The 22,876-nt window shown below is 39.3% G+C and overlaps 1 protein-coding gene and 1 pseudogene across 2 annotated transcripts in view; one reads left to right on the forward strand and one right to left on the reverse strand.

Annotated features, from left to right (window-relative positions):
- ZC4H2 (zinc finger C4H2-type containing) overlaps positions 1–22,876 on the forward strand; it is a 61,733-nt gene that overhangs the window by 14,352 nt on the left and 24,505 nt on the right. The gene's annotated exons all lie outside the window — the stretch shown is intronic.
- LOC100674243 (transmembrane protein 254-like) lies at positions 7,960–8,849 on the reverse strand (annotated as a pseudogene).

The following is a 22,876-nucleotide window of genomic DNA, read 5'->3' on the forward strand; positions in this document are numbered from 1 at the left end:
TCCTAGGTATTTTATTTTTTAGGTGCTGTTGTAAATTGTAAATGATATTGTTTTCTTGATTTCCTTTTAAGATTTCTCCTTGTTGGTATATAGAAACCCAGCTGATTTTGTCTGTTGATCTTGTACCCTGCAACTTTGCTGAATTCTTCTATTAGTTGTAGAAGCTTTGTTGTGGATTCTTTGGGCTTTTCTATATACAGGATGATGTCATTGGCAAATACTGATAATTTTACTAATTCCTTTCCAGTTTGTGTACATTTTATTCCTTTTTCTTGCCTTATTGCACTGGCTAGGACTTCCAGTATGATATTAAGTAGAATTGGTGAAAGCCTGCATCCTTGTCTCATTCCCATTTTCAGTGAGAAGGCTCTCAGTCTTTCTCCATTGAGTGTAATGTTGTCTGTTGGTTTTTCATAGAAACCCTTAATCATATTTAGGAACTTCCCTTCTATCCCTATCTTGTTCAGAGTTTTTATCAGAAGTTATTGGATTTTATTAAATGCCTTTTTTTGTGTTTATTGAGATGATTATGTGTTTTTCTCCTCTGTTCTATTAGTGTGATATATTACATTGATAGATTTTCTAATGTTGAACATTATTTGCATTCTAGAATAAATCTCACTTGGTCATGGTTAATTATTCTTTTAATATATTGTTGAATTCTGTTAGCTAGTATTTTGTTGAGAATTTTTGCATATATATTCCTGAGGGATGTAGGTCTGTAGTTTCCTTTCCTTGTGATGTCTTTGTCTGGTTTGGCTATCAGTGTAATGCTGTCTTCATAGAAGGACTTATGGAGTATTCCCAGATTGGTGTCAATTCTTCTCTGAATGTTTGGTAGAATTCCTTGTTGAAGCTGTCTGGTCCAGGGCTTTTATTCTGTTGGGAGATTTTTGATTACTGATTTAATCTTTTCTATTTTTTTTTATTGTTGTGGGTTTGTTGAGATTTTTCTACCACTTTTTGTGTTAATTTAGGTGGATGTTGTTGTTAGGTGCTTTCTTAGTTATCTAGTGCTGCTATAACAGAAATACCACAAGTGGATGGCTTTAACAAACAGCAATTTATTATCTCGCAGTTTAGGAGGCTAGAAGCCCAAATTCAGGGTGCCAGCTCCAGGGGAAACCTTTCTTGTCTCTGTTGCCTCTGGGGAAGGTCCTTGTCGTCAATCTTCCCCTGGTCTACAAGCTTCTCAGAGCAGGGAACCTGGGTCCAAAGGATGCATGCTCCTGCCTCTTCTTGCTTGGTGGTAATGAGGTCCCTCTTTCTCTCTGCTTGCTTCTCTCTTTTATATCTCAAAAGAGATTGATTTAAAACACAGCCTAATTTGTAGATTGAGTCCTGCCTCATTAACATAACTTCCTCTAGTCTTGACTCATTAACATCATCGAGGTAGAATTCACAACTCATAGGAAAATCACATCAGATGACAAAGTGGTGGACAATCACACAATGCCTGAAATCATTGCCTAGGCAAGTTGACACAAATTTTTAGAGGACACAACTTAAACCACAACAGGTGCTGTCCAGTCATTTCCAACATATAGTGACCCCATGTACAACAGAATGAAACACTGCTCTGTCCTGTGCTATATTCACAATCATTGTTATGCTTGAGCCCATATTGCAGCCACAGTGTCAATCCATCTCATTGAGGGTCTTCCTCTTTTTTGCTGAACCTCTGCTTTACCAAGCATAATGTCCTTCTCCAGGGTCTGGTCCCTCCTGAGAACATGTCCAAAGTATGTGAGATGAAGTCTCTCCATCCTTGCTTCTGAGGAACAGTCTGGCTGTACTTCTTTCAAGACAGATTTGTTCCTCCTTCTGGCAGTCCATGGTATATTCAGTATTCTTCACCAACACTATAATTCAAAGGCATCAGTTTTTCTTCGGTCTTCATTATTCCTTGTCCAGCTTTCACATACATACGAGGTTATTGAAAACACCAAGGCTTGGGTCAGGCACACCTTTGTCCTTAAAGTAACATGTTTGCTTTTTAACACTTTAACGAGGTTTTTTGCAACAATTTGCCCAATGCAATGTGTCTTTTGATTTCTTGACTGCTGCTTCTATGGGCGTTGATTGTGAATCCAAGTAAAATTAAATTCTTGACAACTTCAATATTTTCTTCATTTATCATGATGTTGCTTATTGGTCCAGTTGTGAAGATTTTTGTTTTCTTTATGTTGATGTGCAACCCATATTGCAGGCTGTAGTCTTTGATCTTCATCATTAAGTGCTTCAAGTTCTCTTCACTTTCAGCAAGCAATGTTGTGTCAGCTACATAATGCAGGTCGTTAATGAGTCTTCCTCTAACACTGATGTCGAGTTCTTCATGTAGTCCAGCTTCTTGGATTGCTTGCTAAGCATACAGATTGAATAAGTATGGTGAAAGGATACAACCCTGATGCACACCTTTCTTGCTTTTAAACCACACACTATCCCCTTGCTCTGTTCGAATGACTGCCACTTAATCTATGTGCAGGTTCCTCATGAGCACAATTAAGTGAATTCCAATTCTTCACAATATTATCCATAATTTGTTATGATTCACACAGGTGAATGCCTTTGCATAGCCAATAAAACACAGGTAAACATCTTTCTGGGATCCTCTGCTTTTAGCCAGTATCCATCTGACATCAGCAATGATATCCCTGGTTTTGCATCCTCTTCTGAACCCAGCATGAATTTCTGGAAATTCCCTGTCGATATATTGCTGCAACTGCTTTTGAATCATCTTCAGCAAAATTTTACTTGCATGTGATATTAATGATATTGTTCGATGCTTTCCACACTCTTTTGGATCACCTTTCTTTGGAATGGATACAAATATGGATCTTTTTTAGGAAGTTGGGCAGGTAGCTGTCTTCCAAATTTCTTGGCATAGATGAGTAAGCACCTCCAGTGCTACATCTGTTTGTTGAAACATCTCAATTAGTATTCCATCAATTCCTGGAGCCTTGTTTTTTGCCAATGCCTTCAATGCAGCTTGGACTTCTTCCTTCAGTTAACATTGGTTCTTGATCATATGCTACTTCCTGAAATGGCTGAATGTCAATAAGTTCTTTTTTGGCACAGTGACTATATATTCCTCCTGTCTTTTTTTTTTTTTTTGATGTTTCCTGTGTCATTTAATATTTTCCCTGTAGAATCCTTCAGTATTGCAACTTGAGGCTTGAATTTTTTCCTAAGTTCTTTCAGATTGAGAAATGCTGAGCATGTTCTTCCCTTTTGGTTTTCTGTCTTCAGGTTTTTGCACATTTCTTTATAATAATTTGTCTTCTCAAGCCACCCTTTGAAATCTTCTGTTCAGCTATTTTGCTTTATCGTTTCTTCCTTTTGCTTTAGCTGCTCTATGTTCAAGAGCATCTTTCAGAGTCACCTCTGACATCCATTTTGTTCTTTTCTTTCTTTCCTGTCTTTTTAATGACCTCTTGCTTTCTTCATGTGTGATGTCCTTGATGTCATTGCACAACTCAGCTGGCCTTCGGTCATCCGTGTTCTTTGGGTCAAATCTATTCTTGAGATGGTCTCTAAATTTTGGTGGGATATACTAAAGGTCATATCTTGGCTCTCGTGGATTGTTCTGATTTTCTTCAACTTGCACTTCAACTTGCATGTGAGCAATAGATGGTCTCTTCCACAGTCACCGCTGGCCTTGTTCTGACTGATGATAATTGAGCATGTCCATTGTCTCATTCCACAGATGTAGTCAATTTGATTCTTGTGTATTCCATCTGGTAAGGTTCACGTGTATAGTCACCACTTACATTGTTGAAAAAAGGTATTTGCAGTGAAGAAGTCGTTGGTCTTGCAAAATTCTATCATGTGATCTCCAGCGTCATTTCTATCACCAATGACATATTTTCTAACTACTAGGCCTTCTTTATTTCCAGCTTTTACATTCCAATCAATAGTAATTATCAATGCATCTTGATTGCATGCTTGATCAATTTCAAACTGCAGACATTGGTAAAAATCTTCAATTTCTTCATCTTTGTCCTTAGTGGTTAGCATGTAAATTTGAATAATAATCATATTAACTGGACTTCCTTGTAGGTATATGGATATCATCCTGTCACTGACAGTGTTGTACTTCAGGATAGATCTTGAAATGTTCTTTTTGACAATGAACGAGACGCCATTTCGCTTCAATTTGTTATTCCCAGCATAGTAGACCATGTGATTGTCCAATTCAACATGGCCAATACCAGTCCATTTCAGCTCACTAATGTCTAGGATATCGATCTTTACGCGTTCCATTTCATTTTTGATGACTTCCAATTTTCCTAGATTGATACTTCATACATTCCATGGTCTGATTATTAATGGATGTTTGTAGCTGTTTCTTCTCATGGTTAGTCTTGCCACATCAGCAAATGAAGGTTCTGAAAGCTTAAATCCACCCTGTCATTAAGGTTGACTTTATTTATTTATTTTTAAATTGTACTTTCAGTGAAAGTTTACAAATCAAGTCAGTCTCTCATACAGAAACTTATACACACCTTGCTATGTGCTCCTAGTTGCCTTCCCCCTAATGAGACAGCACACTCCTCCTCTCCACACTGTATTCCCTGTGTTCATTCAGCCAGCTCCTGTCCCCCTCTGCATTCTCATCTCCTCTCCAGACAGAAGCTGCCCACATAGTCTCATGTGTCTACTTGAGCCAAGAAACTCACTCCTCACCAGTATCATTTTCTGTCTTACAGCCCAGTCTAATCCCTGTCTGAAGAGTTGACTTTGGGAATGGTTCCAGTCTTGGGCTAACAGAAGGTCCAGGGACCATGACCTCTGGGGTCCTTCTAGTCCCAGTCAGACCATTAAGTCTGGTCTTTTTATGAGAATTTGAGGTCTACATCCCACTGTTCTCCTGCTCCCTCAGGGATTCTCTGTTGTGTTCCCTGTCAGGGCAGTCATCAGTTGTAGCTGGGCACCATCTAGTTGTTCTGGTCTCAGGCTGATGTAGTCTCTGATTTATGTGGCCCTTTCTGTCTCTTGGGCTCATAATTACCTTGTGTCTTTGGTGTTCTTCATTCTCTTTTGCTCCAGGTGGGTTGAGACCAGTTGATGCATCTTTGATGGCTGCTTGCTAGTGTTTAAGACCCCAGATGTCACTCATCAAAGTAGGAAGCAGAATGTTTTCTTAATACATATTGTTATGTCAGTTGACTTAGATGTCCTCTGAAACCATGTTCCCCAGACCCCCGCCCCTTCTACTCTGTCCTTCGAAGTGTTTGGTTGTATTCAGGAAACTTCTTTGCTTTTGGTTTATTCCAGTTTCGCTGACCTCTCCTGTATTGTGTGTTGTCTTTCCCTTCACCTAAAATAGTTCTTAGAGGTTGACTTTATTTTGAGGAGTCAGCTTTTCCCCAGTCATGAAGGTTGACTTTACTTTGATGAGACAGCTTTTCCCCAGTCGTATTTTGAGTGCCTTCCAACCTGAGAAGCTCATCTTCAGGCACTATATCAGACAATGTTCTGATATAGTGACCAATTGTTTTCAGAATTAGACTGCCACGTCCTCCTTCCTAGTCTGTCTTAGTCTGGAAGCTCCACTGAAATTTGTCCACCAAGGGTAACCCTGCTGATATTTGAGACACTGGTGGCAAAGCTTCCAGTATCACAGCAGCATGCAAGCCCCCACAGCACGACAAACTGACAGACACATGGTGGTAGTTTAGGTTACTTTTTTTTTTTTGGTGAGACAATTCACAGCATTTTATTCCAGTTAATCCCTTTCATTCAATAATCTGCCACCATTAATACTTCCACACTAATACTTCCATCATAGTTACTGCTCCTTGGAGAGGGCCATACTTTAAAAAATCTAGGTTGGATCCCCATAATGTTTAACCTCATGGTCAAAGATCTTTTTCCTTACTTTAGCAATCCCTTAATCACAAGAGCAACAGGGAAAGACAGAGATAGTGCAGAAATATATGTACACTAGAAATAATTCATGGCTCATAATCTTTCGGCATTGTATTTTTACTTGGAGCTTTTTGGGGAGCAAAGTAATTCTCATAAATGTGTGCTTAATACAAATAACCTATCCCACTCCACCATACCATGGAAGGAGAACAAGGACTGGTTTCCAGAGAAAAAGCACATCAGCCTGCAAGAAAATAGCCCTAATGGCCTTGAGCAGTGGGTGGTCCTTCTACTAGGGTAAGGGGACAAAGTGCACCCCCCCACAACCAGTCAGTAGTAATAAGGTATAACTAGATGAACGGGAGAGGTAGTAACTAGCTGGGTGACCCATGGGCTAGAATCTCTAGGACAGGAATGTCTGTGTATTTGAGTAAGCCAAAGCTGGGGAAAGACACCCATAGACTGGAGAAAGTGATAGAGAACAAGAAAGTGTGAAAACAATAACAGGTTTCCCACCAGGGGACCCACAGAAAGGTGGGACTTCCAGTCAAGGACAGTTTTGGGCTTTCCTTTCAGATAAGGGTACATTGAGTGGGTTCTGCTGTTTTCACATGAAAACTGGAATGATACCAAATGAATGAAAAGTGGAATCAGAGGTGCTTTCCTTTGTCTGTTCAATAAACACTGGTAGGGAATCAGTCTGCATGCAGTGGGTCTGGGCTGAGGGGAAAATCTAGCTAAGATGTGCTACTGACTTAACGAGCAATCTGGCAGTGACCACTGGACCCCAACACCAAGCAAACACACTCAGAGCACAGTGGGGTCCCCAGGGCCCTGTGGAGGGAAGGATCTAGGCACAGCCCTCCCCAGTCATCTCCTTTGGGTTCTACACATATCCTTTATGTAAGGGGAGCTAATATCTCAGCCTGCCCCACCCAGACACTCCCTTGTCTTCTTTCTTTCTCTGATGTTTGAGAGCTCAAATCTTGCCTTACAGGTGCCTAATAAATGTTTTCGGAATTGATGTGCTGTGGAAAGGTCACTCTATCTTGGTCCAGAAAGATGGAAACATTTTTGAGAAAGGAGATCTAAGATGGTGGAGGCGAGGGTAAGATGTTGTAATCAGAAGGCAGGAGCAAAGGTATGCCAACAGACAAATTCAGTATGTGGGGGACTAGCAGGTAGCCTGGATTATCTAGAAAGTAGAGCTTTACTTAAATAGTAGTGGGAGTGATAAAGTTGGAAAATTAAGACAGTATCACGTAAGTATCAGGTTAAGGTGTGTCTGGACTTTATTTTGCAGGCCAGGAGGAGGACCTGAATGTATGTGGGCAGGGGAGTCACTTTGTTTAAGCATGAGTTTGGAAAAATTAGTTCTGTAGCCCAGTGAAGTGCAGAAAACCCAGAAATTAGGAGGCTGCTACCATGGTCCAGGTAGTGAGAAAGGCCTTGGAGGAGAGTGGCTGCACTGGGAATGGGAAGGATGTCCTGAAGTGACAGAAGAACTTTTCCATCCTGCCCAGGGAGATACAAAAGAGGAAAGCACCAAAGCAACTGCTAGGTTCTTAACCCAGTTGATGGGGAGAGTATCAACACAGCCAAGGTCCTCAAGAAGACAGCTCGAAGTACTATGCCAAGAGGTTAGTCTGTGGAATTGAAGTGCTAAAATCTTTCCCTACTTCTCTGTTAAATAACGTGTGGTCTACTCAAGCTCAACAACAGCATATGAAAGAATAATGAATAAGTAAACCCCCCAAAACCCAAACCCATTGCTGCTGAGTTGATTCCGAATCACAGTGACCTTAGAGGACAGAGTAGTACCGCCCCATGGGGTTTCCAAGGAGTGGCTGGTGGATTCAAACTGCTGACATTTTAGTTAGCAGCCAAGCTCTTAACCACTATGCCAGGGCTCCAATGAATAACTAACCAAACTAGATGGTCTTGAATAGCTTTGAAAGAAACTTTCTAGAAAGTAGAAAGATCACGTAAACGCTGCACCACCACTCCCCCTGCCCTAAATAAATAAATAAATAAATAAAAAGGTGGGGTCAAATGTCAAAGTGCAGAGAAAGCTTTAAGATGTCTTCCTTAAGTCTGCTTTTGGCACTTTGGTCTGTAAACAATCAAGATGGAGGGAGATGCTATTCCAAAGAGGAAAGTCTGTATGAACCAGAGTAGCTGAGCCCAGCCATCTGAGATGCCTTTATACTCGCATAATACCATGGCATAAAAGGACTGTCCCACGTGAATCAGGCAGGCAAGCCAATACCCATTGTGCTTGAGGGTCTGATGGTGGTCCACCAAGTACTGAGTGAAGGGGCCCAGGGGACTCAGGCTCTGATAGGGGATACTCTGGGGCCAGAAGACACCCACGTGTAGTAGCCCATGGAGAGGGTGATGACTGTGAACCAGAACAGACTGCGTCTCTGAAAGCAGGCCACCTCTTCTGCTGCTGTCCCCATGGCGGAAGCAGCATCTCCAGGACTGTCAGTAGGTTACTTTCTTCTAGGAATTTTTGCATCTTATTGAAGTTTTCTAATTTGTTGGTGTACAACTTTTCATAATACTCTGTTATAATCTTTTTTCTGTTGCATCTTTTGTATTTCATTTCTAATTTTTGTTATTTGCAACCTCTCACCTTTTTTTCTTTGAAAGTCTAGCTAAAGGTTTGCCAATTTTATTGATCTTTTCAAGGAACCAGCTTAGGTTTTATTGTTTTTCTCTATTCTATTCTCTATTTCATTTATTTCTGCTTTGATCTTTATTGTTTTCTGTCTTCTGATAGGTATGGGGTTAGTTTACTCTTCTTTTCCTAGGTTTTCGTGCTGTAGAGTTAGACTGCTGATTTGTGAAGTGTCCTCTTTTTTGATATATGCATTTATTGCTATAAATTTCCCTCTAATGACTACCTTGGCTGTATCTCATAGGTGTTGGTATGTTTTCATTTTCATTTAACTCCAAGCATTTTTTTAATTCATTTTTTATTTCTTCCTTAACCCATTGGTTGTTTAATAGTATGTTAGTTTCCACATTTTTATGTGTTTTCTATTTTTTTGTATTATTAATTTCTAGTATTATTCTTTTGTGATCAGAGAAGATACTTTGTAACATTTCAGTTTTAAAAAAAATTGTGGCATCTTGTTTCATGGCCTAACATATGGTATGTCCCAGAGAATGTCCCATGTGCACTGGAGATAAATGTGTATTGTTTTGATGTTGGGTGGAGAGTTCTGTACATATTTATTAGATCTAATTTGTTTATGGTTTTGTTCAAGTCCTCTATTTCCTTACTGATCTTCTTCCTGGAAGTTCTGTCCAGTGTTGACAGTGGTGTGTTGAAGTCTACTACTGTTGTAGAGTTGTCTATTGCTCCTTTCAGTTCTCTCAGTATTTACTTTATATATTTTGGTGCCTTGATGTTGGGTGGATATATATTTATGATTGTTACATTTTCTTGATGGATTTTTCTTTTCATCTCTTATCACAGATTTTGGCTTAAAGTGTATCTTATCTGATATCAGTATGGTTACCCTTGCTCTCTTTTGGTTATTATTTGCATGGAATATTCTTTTCCATCCTTTCACTTTCAGTCCGTTTGGGTCTTTGGGCCTAAGATGTGTCTCTTTAGATAGCATATGATAGATCATGTTTTCTTATTTGTCCTGCTACTCTCTACCTTTTGCATTGACAATTTAGTCCATATACACTTAAGGTAATTATTGTTATGGAAGAACTTACTTCTTTCATTTTGTTATTTGTTTTTTGTGTGTCTTGTAATTTCTTTGTTTTACCTTTCTGGGAATTTTGTCATTATATGTGATAAGTTGCTTTCTTGTATTGAGTCTGGTTTCTTCCTTCTTACCTTCTGTGCATATTTTTAAAAAATATTTTCTTAGTGGTTACCATAAAAATTTCAGTTGAGGCCTTATATTTACAACAACATATTTCATCTTGATACCTACAATTAACATACAGATGGTAAGTAACATACAATTTTAACATATTTAAGCTCTAGTCCTAATTCTCTCTTCCCTCCCCCATCTCTGTTACTGTATCGTTTATCATATCATTATAAATTCTTTGTTAGGATAATGTTGTACTTACTTCTTACACATTTGTTGCTATTTAGCTTGTAACACATAACAATTAAATTTGCCCGTGGAAAATACCTTGCTACAGGCCTTTTTGGCTTTTTTTGGTCCAATACCTTTATTTGCAATCTCTCCTTTATTTTTTAGTTTTCTTTCCTTGTAGTGGATCAGGTAGTTGTCTAGTGTTTTTTCTTTTCTTCTTGAAGGACACCCTTTAACAATTATTGCAATGCAGGTCTGGTAGTTATGAATTCTGACAAGTTTTACTTGTCTGGGAATGTCTTGAATATGCCCTCATTTTTTAATCGACTCAATGGCAATGGGATTTTTTGTTTGCTTGTTTTGCTGGGTAAAGAATTCTTGGTTGACAGTTCTTTTCTTTCAGTGCTTTGTATATATCTTTCCACTGCCTCCTGGCCTCAAAGGTTTCTGTGGAGAAGTTGGTACTTAATCTTATTGAGTACCCCTTAAATGTTATTTGTGCTTTTGTCTTCCTGTTTTCAAGTTTTTTTTTCCTTACCTTTGGTCTTGAGGAGTTTGATTACAATGTGTTTTGGTGGCTGTCTCTTTAGATTCATTCTATTTGGAGATTACCAAGCTTCTTGGATTTGCAGGTTCATTTCCTTATTCAGGCCTGGGAAGTTTTGTGCTGCAGTTTTTTCAAATGTTCTTTTCTGTTCCTTTGTTTATTTCCTCATCTTCTGGAATCCTCATAATACATAAATGTGTTCTCTTGATTGTGTCCCAAAATTCCATATGGGTTTGTTCAGTTTTCTTTATTTTCTCTTGGGATTCAGTAAGTTCAGTTGTTTTATCCTCCAGTTCGCTTACTCTTTCTTCTGACTGCTCTAATCTATTGTTTTATCCCTCCCTTGCATTTTCCTGTTCAGTTATTATGTTCCTCAACTTGAATATTTTTCTTTTCTGTTTTCTATCTCTTTATTAAGATTCTTATACTGCTTTGTTATCTCCATTAATATGTTGTTTGTGTGATCTTTGAATTCTTTGAACATATTTATATTTGTTTTTTGGAAGTTCTCTATTTTTTCTATTATCCTTACTTTCCTGAGAGTTATTTCTACTTCTTCATTCTGTTCTTTAAATTGGGCCATCTTCTCTTGCCTTCCTGTATATCTTACAATTTTTTGTTGAACCTGGGCATTTGAATACTCTGTTGTGGTAATTCTGGGTTGCAGGGTCTCCTCTTTCCCCAAAAGTGTTTTTTTTTTAAACTCTGTTATTTGTTTTTTGTTTTTTTTGCTTCCTCAAAGTTCCCCTAGGAGGCGCTCTAGTTGTATGGTTATTCCAGCAGTTAGCACTTTGTCAGAATTACTATGCAGAGTGTGAGATTTCACAGCCTTGGGGAAGGTAAGAACACCTTTGTTTGATTTGGTGCCTTCCAGTCAGGTAATCTAGGGGAGTTTGCAGCCCTCCCTCTTTCCCAGCCAACACAACTCTCCAGTCTTATTCCAAAGCCCTCAGGTAGATTCTCTATCCTTTTAATGCAGCATGTGCATTTTGTTTGGAGCACAGCTCTCCAGCCCCTCCTCTTTTCCTTTACTCTGAAAGTTTTAAGTCTCTAATTGAGGGTGGTACCAGGCTTTTCCATTTGAGACAGGAATCTTCTCTGTTCCTCTCAGTTGGATGTCAGCATAAGTTTTACCGCCTCATTTTGGCTCCTAAACCCATTGCTGTTGGGTAGATTCTGACTCATAGTGGCTCTGTAGGACAGAGTAGAACTGCCCCATAGGGTTTCCAAGGAGAGCTGGTGGATTCGAACTGCTAACCTTTTGATTAGCAGCTGAGCTCTTAACCACTATGCCACCAGGGTTCCTTTTGGCTCCTAGGGAGCTGACTTCTCTTATTGTATTTGTGTCCCATGATCAGCCTCTTATCAGGGGCTGTTTTTATTCCTGAGTTTTTTTTTTTTTATGTCCAGCAGCAGCCTGCTATGGTTTCACTGCCTTAGGGGTTAGGCTGATGAGTTTCCCAGGTGACAGAGAAAGATAAAACTTACCTTATCTGTTGTTTTCTTTTCTCTCTCAGTTCCCAACTAGTTGTTAGGTTGGCTTTTAGGGTTCTGCATTCACAATTCTATCTCCTTGTTGGTGCTATCTTGTTGTTTATTTCCTATAATTGTAGAAGGAGATTTAAGATGACCTCGCATCACCATCTTGGGAAGTATTCCAAAAAAATTTTTTTAAATGCTCTGCAAAAGACCCTGTCAAGAAGATAAAAGGACAAGCTATGTGTAGGGAGAAAGTGTTTGCAAATAACCTATCTGACAAAAGATTCATTTTTAGAATATTTAAAGAATTCTGAAAACTCAACAGTAAGAAAACAAACAATCCCATTAGAAAATGGAACAAAGACATGAACAGACATTTCACAGAAGGGGATATACGATTGACAAATAAGTACATGAAAAGATGTTCAACATTATTAGCCATTAGGGAAATGAAAATGAAGATCACAGTGAGATATTACTATATATCTATTACTAAAAACAACAAACCCGTTGCCATTGAGTCAATTCTGACTCATAGCAACCCTATAGGACAGAGTACAACTTTCCCATAGGGTTTCCAAGGAGCAGTTAGTGGATTTGAACTGCTGACCTTTCAGTTAGCAGCCCTATTCTTAACCACTGCGCCACCAGGGCTCCACATACCTATTAGAACAGCTAAAATAAAATTGGCCGGTTAGCTTGTGAAGAAATAAGATCACTCAGACGTTGGTAGTGGGCATGCAATATGGCACAGCCACTGTGGAAAGCACTTTGACAGTTTCTTAAAAAACTGAACATGCAGTTACTGTATGATTCAGAAATTACACCCTTGGTCATTAACTCTAGGGAAATGAAAATTTACGGTCACACAAAAATTTGTACATGAGCTTGTGAGTGGCCTTCTAGGATACATCTACTGGTCCCACTATGTCTGGAGCAAGGGAGAATGAAGAAAGCCAAAGACACAAGGGAAAGATTAGTGGACTAATGGACCACAGCCACCACCAGACTGAATCCAGCACAACTAAATGGTGCCCAGCTACCACCACTGAGTGCTGTGACAAGGATCACAGTAGAGGGTCCTGGACAGAGCTGGATAAAAATGTAGAACAAAATTCAAACTAAAAAAAAAAAAGACCAAACTTGTTTTCTGATGGAGACTGGAGAAACCCTCAGAGTATGGCCCTCAGACACCCTTTTAACTCAGTAGTGAAGTCACTCCTGAGGTTCACCTTTCAGCCAAAGATTAGACAGGCCTATAAAACAAACAATAATACACATAGCTCAACCATACATGACAGTAAATGGGCATACCAGCCCAGGGGCAAGGACAAGAAGACAGGAGGAGACAGGAAAGCCGGATAAATGGAAATAAGGAACCCAAGTTTGAGAAGGGGAGTGTTGTCACGTCTCGGGGTTGGCAACCAATGTCACAAAACAATATGTGTATTAATTGTTTAATGAGAAACTAATTTGCCCTGTAAACCTTCACCTAAAGCACAATAAAAACAAAATTTGCACATGAATACTCGCAGCAACTTTATTTGTAACTTCCAGTAACTGGAATCAGTCTAGATGTCTTTCAGTGGGTCACTGGTTAAACAAACTGTGTTATATCTATCCCATGGAATACCATTCAGTAATAAAAAGAAACAGACTATTCATACCCAACAGCTTGGATGGATCTCCAGGGAATTATGCTTAATGATAAAAACCAATACTAAAATGTTATATTCTGTATATAAAACATTTTTGAAATTACAAGACTGTAGAGGTAGATAATAGCTTAGTGGTTGCCAGAAGTTAGGGGTGATGAGAGGTCAAGGAAGGAGATGAATGTGGTGAAATCTGAATAAATGCTGGGTTATTGCAATGTCAGTTTCTTGGCTTTGATCTTAAATTACGTAAGATGTAACCTTTGGGGAAACTGGGTGAACAGTACATGGGCCTTCTCTGTACTATTTTTGTAATTTTCTGTGAATCTATAATTATTTCAAGATAAAAAGTTAAAAAAATAAAGCGAGGCAAGAAGTTTAGTCCTGGTCCTTTCCCACTGACAAGGTACCTTTACATGTTGGCATGAAGATCCTCTGGAGCTGGCATGTTGGCCAAGGGCCAGCCGCTGCTTTCCTGTGGACATGGCCTCTTTCAAAAGGCCATGGAGGTGCAAGTGAGTGTTTAGAAGAGAAGTGTGCTGCTGAGTGAAATGGATGAAACTAGGGTCCAAGCCGAGACTCCAGCTCTTTCAGAGCAATTAGCTTTCAGTCATGGAGGTTTTCCAGCTGCTGGCCGTAGAGGACACAATGAGGGGTAAATGTCTACATGAAGCTACTAGAACTCAGTTGCATTGTTGTGAAACTGGTTGGCTACTGAAGAGAAAATGGTGAACTCTGTCCCTCTGGAGGGGAGAATAGTTGCCAGGGTGTAGGGAGGGATGGAAGAGGAGCAGGTTATAATTGAGCACTGACTGATCCCATTGTCCCAGATCACAGGACATGCAGAAGTCTATGGGTGCATTTTGAGGCACTGAGAATATTTTAGCTGCCCTGTAATGGAGGCAGAAGCAGAGGAACTGAGAAGATCTGGAGAACTGCTAGCTTTGCCCATCTCCATGAGGTCTCCAGTTCTTAGGAAGATCCAGCTGCATTAGCAGCTCCGTTGATGTGTCTAGTTTCTAGAGTGTTGTGGAACACCTTGCTGTGGTACAGCTTGTTGCAGTCTTTCTATTCAATCTACCCTCCATTTCTTGGTGTGGACAGGCCTCAGAAGAGTAATACATTGAAGAGCCTGCAGGAGCCCATGGTTTAGAAAAGAAGACTTTCACAAGCACAAAGAATGATAATCCACAGCAGACTGCAAAATTCTTTCCACAGGACACTGGGAAATGGGGAAAAATGAGAGAGACAGTCAGTTGTGCTTAAGTAGGGACAGTGCCTTGGCTAAGATCTGGGGTAAATGGCCTTTGAGCTGAGCCTTAAAAGAGGATGGATAGGGCTTAAGACATACAGTGGTGGTGGTGTCGGGGGGAGGACAGTGGAATGGCTTTCCAGATAGAGGGAACTGGGTAGGAGGGTGTGGTGGTGGTAGGGAATTACAGTATAGTAGTAGGTTTTTTTTTTTTTTTTTTTTTTTTAGTAGGGTTGGGAGGAGATGGACTTAAGTCTGAGGCCAGATCCTGAGGTGGGAGATTTGACTGTTAGTTGAGGTGCTTACATATTTTTTTTATACACGGTGGGGAACCACAAGAGGGTTCAGACAAGAGGGTGTATATACTATAGCCCAAATGCTGTCCCTTGAGAGTTGGAGGCCTGTAAGGTGGGGGGAGTACTTCACCTGGGTGGACATTGTTTAAAATTGACAATGTGTGGTAATAGTAAAGAGCAGACCAATTTTTAGTTGGCTCTGTTATTATTTTTTAATCCTCTGTAGAAAATGCATCCCTTATTGCCTGCACCCAGGGTGGCCTGCTACCTCTGCCCTGTACTTGGTACACCACTGCTGAGAGGTAACTGTGACACAATCAAACCCTGCAGTGACACTTCTGTCCTTCTTTTAGAATATGTGCCAGGCTCCAGCAGCAAATGGAGGCTATTTCTTAAACCTGTCTTCATAACAGTGTTTCCCTCCCCTAAACAAGGATTTTGGTCCTTTTACCTCTTAGATTTTCTTGATCCTGCTATTTCTTACCACAGTGGACAATTGCCAGAAGATCCAAAATACCTTGGATGGAGGTATATATTGCAGCTACCTAAGCCCTCATACTCAAGGATGAGGCTGCCATTTTGCCAACGAAAGACCTCCTCTCCAGGGAGGGTAGATGCCAATGGTGCTTTGAGGAAGGCTTTGTGCCTTTTTTTAAAAATTTTCTTTCATGTGTTTTAAGGGAAAGTTTACAATTCAATTCAGCCTCTCATACAAAAACATATACACACCTTGCTATGTAACCCTAGCTGCTCTCCCCTTAATGTGACACCAGGCTCCCCCTCTCCTTCCTGTATTCCCCGCATCCATTCAACCAGCTCCTGTCCCCCTCTGCCTTCTCATCTCGCCTCCAGACAGAAGCTGCCAACATAGTCTCATGTGTCTACTTGAGCCAAGAAGCTCACTCCTCATCAGTATCATTTTCTATCCCATAGTCCAGTCCAATCCCTGTCTGAAGAGTTGGCTTTGGAAATGGTTCCTGTCTTGGGCTAACAGAAGGTCTGGGGACCATGACCTCTGGGGTCCTTCTAGTCTCAGTCAGACCATTAAGCCTGGTCTTTTTACCAGAATTTGAAGTCTATATCCCACTGCTCTCCTGCTCCTTTAGGGATTCTCTGTTGTGTTCCCTGTCAGGGCAGTCATTGGTGGTAGCCAGGCACCATCTAGTTTTTCTGGTCTCAGGCTGATGTAGTCTGATTTATGTGGCCCTTTCTGTCTCTTGGGCTCATAATTACACTGTGTTTTTGGTGTTCCTCATTCTCCTTTGTTCCATGTGGGTTGAGACCAATTGATGCATCTTAGATAGCTGCTTGTTAGCATTTAAGACCCCAGACACCACTCACCAAAGTGGGATGCAGAATGTTTTCTTAATACATTTTGTTATGCCAATTGACCTAGATGTCCCCTGACACCCTGGTCCCCAAGCCCCCGTCCCTGCTACTCTGACCTTTGAAACATTTGGTTGTATTCAGGAAACTTCTTAGCTTTTGTTTTAGTCCAGTTGTGCTGACTTGCCTTATGTTGTTCGTTGTCTTTCCCTTTACCTAAAATAGTTCCTATCTACTATCTAATTAGTGGATATCCCTCTCCCTCCCACCCCACCTTCGTAACTATCAAAGAATATTTTCTTCTGTGTTGAAACTTTTGCTTGAGTTCTTATAATAGTGGTCTCATACAATATTTGTCCTTTTGCAACTGACTAATTTCACTCAGCATAATGCCTTCCAGATTCTTCCATGTTATGTTTCATGGATTCATCACTGTTCTTAATCATTGGGTAGTATTTCCATTATGTGAATATACCATAATTTGTTTATCCATTCATCTGTTGATGGGCACCTTGGTTGCTTCCATCTTATTGCTATTGTAAACAGTGGTGCAGTGAACATGGGTATGCATATATCTATTCATGTGAGGGCTCTTATTTCTCTAGCATATATTCCAAGGAGTGGGATTTCTTGATCTTATGATACTTCTATTTCTAGCTTTTTAAGGAAGCCCCAAATGGATTTCCAAAGTGGTGGTACCATTTGACATTCCCACCAGCAGTGTATAAGTGTTCCAGTCTCTCCACAATCTTTCCAACATTTATTATTTTGTGATTTATGGACTAATGCTAGCCTTGTTGGGGTGAGATGGTATCATACTGTAGTTATGATTTGCATTTCTCTAATGACTAATGATCGTGAGCATTTCCTCATGTATCTGTTAGCTGCCTGAATGTCTTCTTTAGTGAAGTGTCTGTTCATTTTTTAATTGGGTTATTTGTCTTTTTGTTGTTGAGTTGTTGCAGCATCATGTGCATTTTAGAGATCAGATGTTGACTGGATTTGTCGTGGCCAAAAACTTTTTCCCAGTCTGTAGGTAGTCTTTATACTCTTGATGAAATCTTTGGATGAGGATAAGTGTTTCATTGTTAGGAGCTCCAGGTTACCTAGTTTCTCTTCTGGTGTTTGTGCATTGTTAGTAATGTTTTGTATACTGTTTATACCATGTATTAGGACTCCTAGCGTTGTTCCTATTTTTTCTTCCATGATCTTTATTGTTTTAGATTTTATATTTAGGTCTTTGATCCATTTTGAGTTAGTTTTTGTGCATGGTGTGAAGTATGGGTCTTGTTTCATTTTTTTGCAGATGGATATTCAGATATGCCAGCACTATTTGTTAAGGAGACTGTCTTTTCCCCGTTTAACAGACTTTAGGCCATTGTCAAATATCAGCTGCTCATATGTGGACAGATTTATGTCTGGATTCTCAATTCTCTTCCATTGATCTATGTGTCTATTGTTGTACCAGTACCAGGCTGTTTTGACTACTGTGGTGGTGTAAGCCAAAAAAACCAAACCCGTTGCCATTGATTCTCATAGTGACCCTGTAGAACAGAGTAGAATGCCTCATAGAGTTTCCAAGGAGCGACTGGTGGATTCAAACTGCCAACCCTTTGGTTAGCAGCCGTAGCACTTAACCACTATACCACCAGGGTTTCCATGGTGGTATTATAGATTCTAAAATCAGGTAATGCGAGGCCTCCCACTTTGTTCTTCTTTTTCAGTAATGCTTTACTTATCCAGGGCCTCTTCCCCTTCCATATGAAGTTGGTGATTTGTTTCTCCATCTCATTAAAAAATGTCATTCAAGTTTGGATCGGGATCTCATTGTATCTATAGATCGGGATGAATAGACATTTTCACAATGTTGAGTCTTCCTATCCATGAACAAGCTGTGTTTTTCCACTTATGTAGGCCTCTTTTGTTTTCTTGCAGTATTGTAGCTTTCTTTTGTATAGGTCTTTTATGTCTCTGGTAAAATTTATTCCTAAGTATTTTATCTTCTTGGGGGCTATTGTAAATGGTATTGATTTGGTGATTTCTTCTTTTATGTTCTCTTTGTTGGTGTACAGGAATCCAACTGATTTTTGTTATGTTTATCATCTATCCTGATACTCTGCTGAACTCTTCTATTAGTTTCAGTAGTTTTCTTGGGGATTATTTAGGGTTTTCTGTGTATAAGATCATGTCATCTGCAAATAGGAATACTTTTACATCTTCCTTACCAATTCAGATGCCCTTTATTTCTTTGTCTAGCCTAATTGCTCTGGCCAGGACCTCCACCACCATGTTGAATAAGAGCAGTGATAAAGGGCATCCTTGTCTAGTTCCAGTTCTCAAGGCAATGCTTTCAGACTCTCTCCATTTAGGATGATGTTGGCCATTGGCTTTGTATAAATGCCCCTTTATTATGTTGAGGAATTTCCCTCCTATTCTTATTTTACTGAGACTTTTTATCATGAATGGGTGTTGGACTTTGTCAAATGCCTTTTGTGCATCAATTGATAAGGTCATGTGGTTCTTGTCTTTTATTTATAGGATGAATCATATTGTGTTTCTAATGTTAAATCAGCCCTGCATACCTGGTATGAATCCCACTTGGTCATGGTGAATTATTTTTTTGATATGTTATTTGACTTTCTTAGTGAGAATTTTTTTCAGGACTTTTGCATCTAAGTTCATGAGGCATACTGGTCTGTAATTTTCTTTTTTTGTGGTGTTTTAACCTGGTTTTTGTATCAGGAATATGCTGGTTTCATAGAATGAGTTTGGGAGTATTCCATGCTTTTCTATGCTCTCAAATACCTTTGCTAGTAGTGGTATTAACTCTTCTCTGAAACTTTGGTAGAATTCTCCAGTTAAGCCATCAGGACCAGGGCTTTTTTTGTTGTGAGTTTTTAAATTATCTTTTCAAACCCTTCTTTTGTTATGGGTTTATTTAATTGTTCTACTTCTGTTTGCATTAGTTTAGGTACGTAGTGTGTTTATAGAAGTTTGTCCGTTTCCTCTAGATTTTCATTAGAGTACAATTTTTCGTAGTAATCTGATATGATTCTTTTAATTTCACTTGGGTCTGTTGTGATATCACCCATCTCATTTCTTATTCGGGTTGTATGTGTCATCTCCTGTCTTTCTTTTTCAGACTGGCCAATGCTTTATTGATTTTTTAAAAATCTTTTCAAAGAACCTTTTTTTTTTGGTCTTGTTACCACTTTCAGTTGTTTTTCTGTTCTCTATCACATTTAATTCTGCTCTAATTTTTATTATTTGCTTTCTTCTGATGCTGAGGTTTTCTTTTATTGCTCTCTATTTGTTCAAGTTGTAGGGATAATTCTTTGATTTTGGCCCTTTCTTCTTTTTGTATGTGTGCTTTTATTGATATAAATGGACCTCTGAGCACTGCTTTAGCTGTGTCCCAAAAGTTCTGATAGGAAGTGTTTTCATTCTCATTGGATTCTATGAATTTTATTCCATCCTTAATTTCTTCTATAAACCAGTCGTTTTTGAGCAGGGGATTGTTCAGTTTCCAAGTGTTTGATTTCTTTACCCTGCTTTTTCTGTTATTGATTTCTACTATTATAGCTTTATGGTCAGAGAAGAATGCTTTGTAACATTTTGATGTTTTGGATTCTGTTAAGACTTGCTTTATGACCAAATATGTGGTCTATCCTAGAGAATGTTCCATGTGCACTAGAAAAGAAAGTATACTTGGTTGCTGTTGGGTGGAGTGTCCTGTATATGTCTATGAGGTCAAGTTGGTTGATTGTGGCATTTAGATCTTCTGTGTCTTTATTGAGCTTCCTTCTGGATGTTCTGTCCTTTACCGAAAGTGGTGTGTTGAAGTCTCGTACTATTATTGTGGAACTGTCTCGCTTTTCAATGTAATAGAGTTTTTTTTTTTATGCATCTTGAAATCCTGTCCTTGGGTTCATAAATGTTTAATATGGTTATATCCTCCTGGTATATTGTCCCTTTAGTCATTATATAGTGTCCTTCCTTATCCTCTGCGGTGGATTTAGGTTTAAAGTCTGTTTTGTCAGATATTAATATTGCCACTTCTGCTCTTGTTTGATTGTTGTTTGCTTCATATATTTTTTCCATCCTTTGAGTTTTAGTTTGTTTGTGTCTTTTTAAGTCTAAGGTATGTCTCTTGTAGGCAGGATATATAGATGGATCGTATTTTTTTAATCCGTTCTGCCACTCCCTGTCTCTTTACTCCCTTTACTTTCAGCATAATTATGGATAGGTATGAGTTTAGTGCTGTCATTTTGATGTCTTTTTTGTATGTGTTGTTGACAGTTTCTTTTTTCAACTTAATTTTTTCTGCTGAGTAGTTTTTCTTTATGTATTGTCTTTCCCTCTTTTTCATTGTTCTTAATTTTGTTTTTGCTGAGTCTTTATGTTTTTACTTTATTTTGATGTGTAGGATTGTTAGTCTCCTTAGTGGTTACCTTTATATTTACCCCTATTTTTCTAAGTTTAAACCTACCTTTTATCTCTTTATATGGCATGACTACTTCTCCAGATGAAAGATCTATGACTGCAGCTTTAGTCCCTCTATATTGATTTAATGTTGTCATTTTTTACATAAAGACATCACCATCTCCCTGTATTGAGCATTGTTTTTATCTTAATTTATTTTTATGATTTGCCCATCTGGGTTGACATCTGGTTGCTTTGTCCCGTATTCCAGTCTTGGTTTGTTATCTGATGTTATTGATTTTCTAACCAGAGAGCTGCTTTTAGTATTTTTATTATTATTATTATTGTGCTTTAAGTGAATGTTTATAAATCAAGTCAGTCTCTCACACAAAAACTTATATACACCTTGCTACATACTCCCAATTACTCTCCCCTTAATGAGACAGCCCGCTCTCTGCCTCCACTCTCTCTTTTTGTGTCCATTTCATTAGCTTCTAAACCCCTCTACTCTCTCATCTCCCCTCTAGGCAGGAGATGTCAACACAGTCTCAAGTGTCCACCTGATCCAAGAAGCTCACTCCTAACCAACATCCCTCTTTAACCCATTGTCCAGTCCAATCCATGTCTGAAGAGTTGGCTTCAGGAATGGTTCCTGTCCTGGGCCAACAGAAGGTCTGTGGGCCATGATCAGCGGAGTCCTTCTAGTCTCAGTCAGACCATTAAGTCTGGTCCTTTTATGAGAATTTGGGGTCTGCATCCCACTGCTCTCCTGCTCCCTCAGGGGTTCTCTGTTGTGTTCCCTGTCAGGGCAGTCATCGGTTGTAGCCGGGCACCATCTAGTTGTTCTGGTCTCAGGCTGATGTAGTCTCTGGTTCATGTGGTCCTTTCTGTCTCAGGCTCATAATTACCTTGTGTCCTTGGTATTCTTCATTCTCCTTTGATCCAGGTGGGTTGAGACCAATTGATGCATCATAGATGGCTGCTTGCTAGCGTTTAAGACGCCAGATGCCACTCTTCAATGTGGGATGCAGAATGTTTTCTTAATAGATTTTTTTTATCCCAATTGACGTAGATGTCCCCTGAAACCATGGTCCCCAAACCCTTGCCCCTGCTACACTGGCCTTCGAAGCATTCAGTTTATTCAGGAAATTTCTTTGCTTTTGGTTTAGTTTAGTTGTACTGACCTCCCCTGTATAGCGTGTTGTCTTTCTCTTCACCTAAAGTAGTTCTTATCTACTACCTCATTACTGAATACCCCTCTCCCATCCTCCCTCCCTCCTCCTTCTCATAACCACAAAAGAATGTATTCTTCCCTGTTTGAACTATTCCTCAAGTTCTTATAATAGTGGTCTTAAACAATTTTTGTCCTTTTACAACTGACTAATTTCACTCAGCATAATGTCTTCCAGGTTCCTCCATGTTTTGAAATGTTTCACAGATTCCTCACTGATCTTTATCGATGTGTAGTATTCCATTGTGTGACTATACCATAATTTATTTATCCATTCATCCGTTGATGGGCACCTTGGTTGCTTCCATCTTTTTGCTATTGTAAACAGTGCTGCAATAAACATGGGTGTGCATATATCTGTTCATGTAAAGGCTCTTATTTCTCTAGGATATATTCCAAGGAGTGGGATTGCTGGATCCTACTGGTAGTTCTATTTCTAGATTTTCAAGGAAGCACCAAATCGATTTCCAAAGTGGTTGTACCATTTTACATTCCCATCAGCAATGTACAAGTGTTCCAACCTCTCCAGAGCCTCTCTAACATTTATTATTTTGTGTTTTTTGGATTAATGCCAGCCTTGTTGAAGTGAGATGAAATCTCATTGTAGTTTTGATTTGCATCTCTCTAACGGCTAATGATCTTGAACATTTCCTCATGTACCTGTTAGATTCCTGAATGTCTTCTTTTTTTTAATAATTTTTATTGTGTTTTAAGTGAAAGTTTA

This window comes from Loxodonta africana, chromosome X (assembly GCF_030014295.1).
Source record: "Loxodonta africana isolate mLoxAfr1 chromosome X, mLoxAfr1.hap2, whole genome shotgun sequence".
NCBI classification, from domain to species: Eukaryota; Metazoa; Chordata; class Mammalia; order Proboscidea; family Elephantidae; genus Loxodonta; species Loxodonta africana.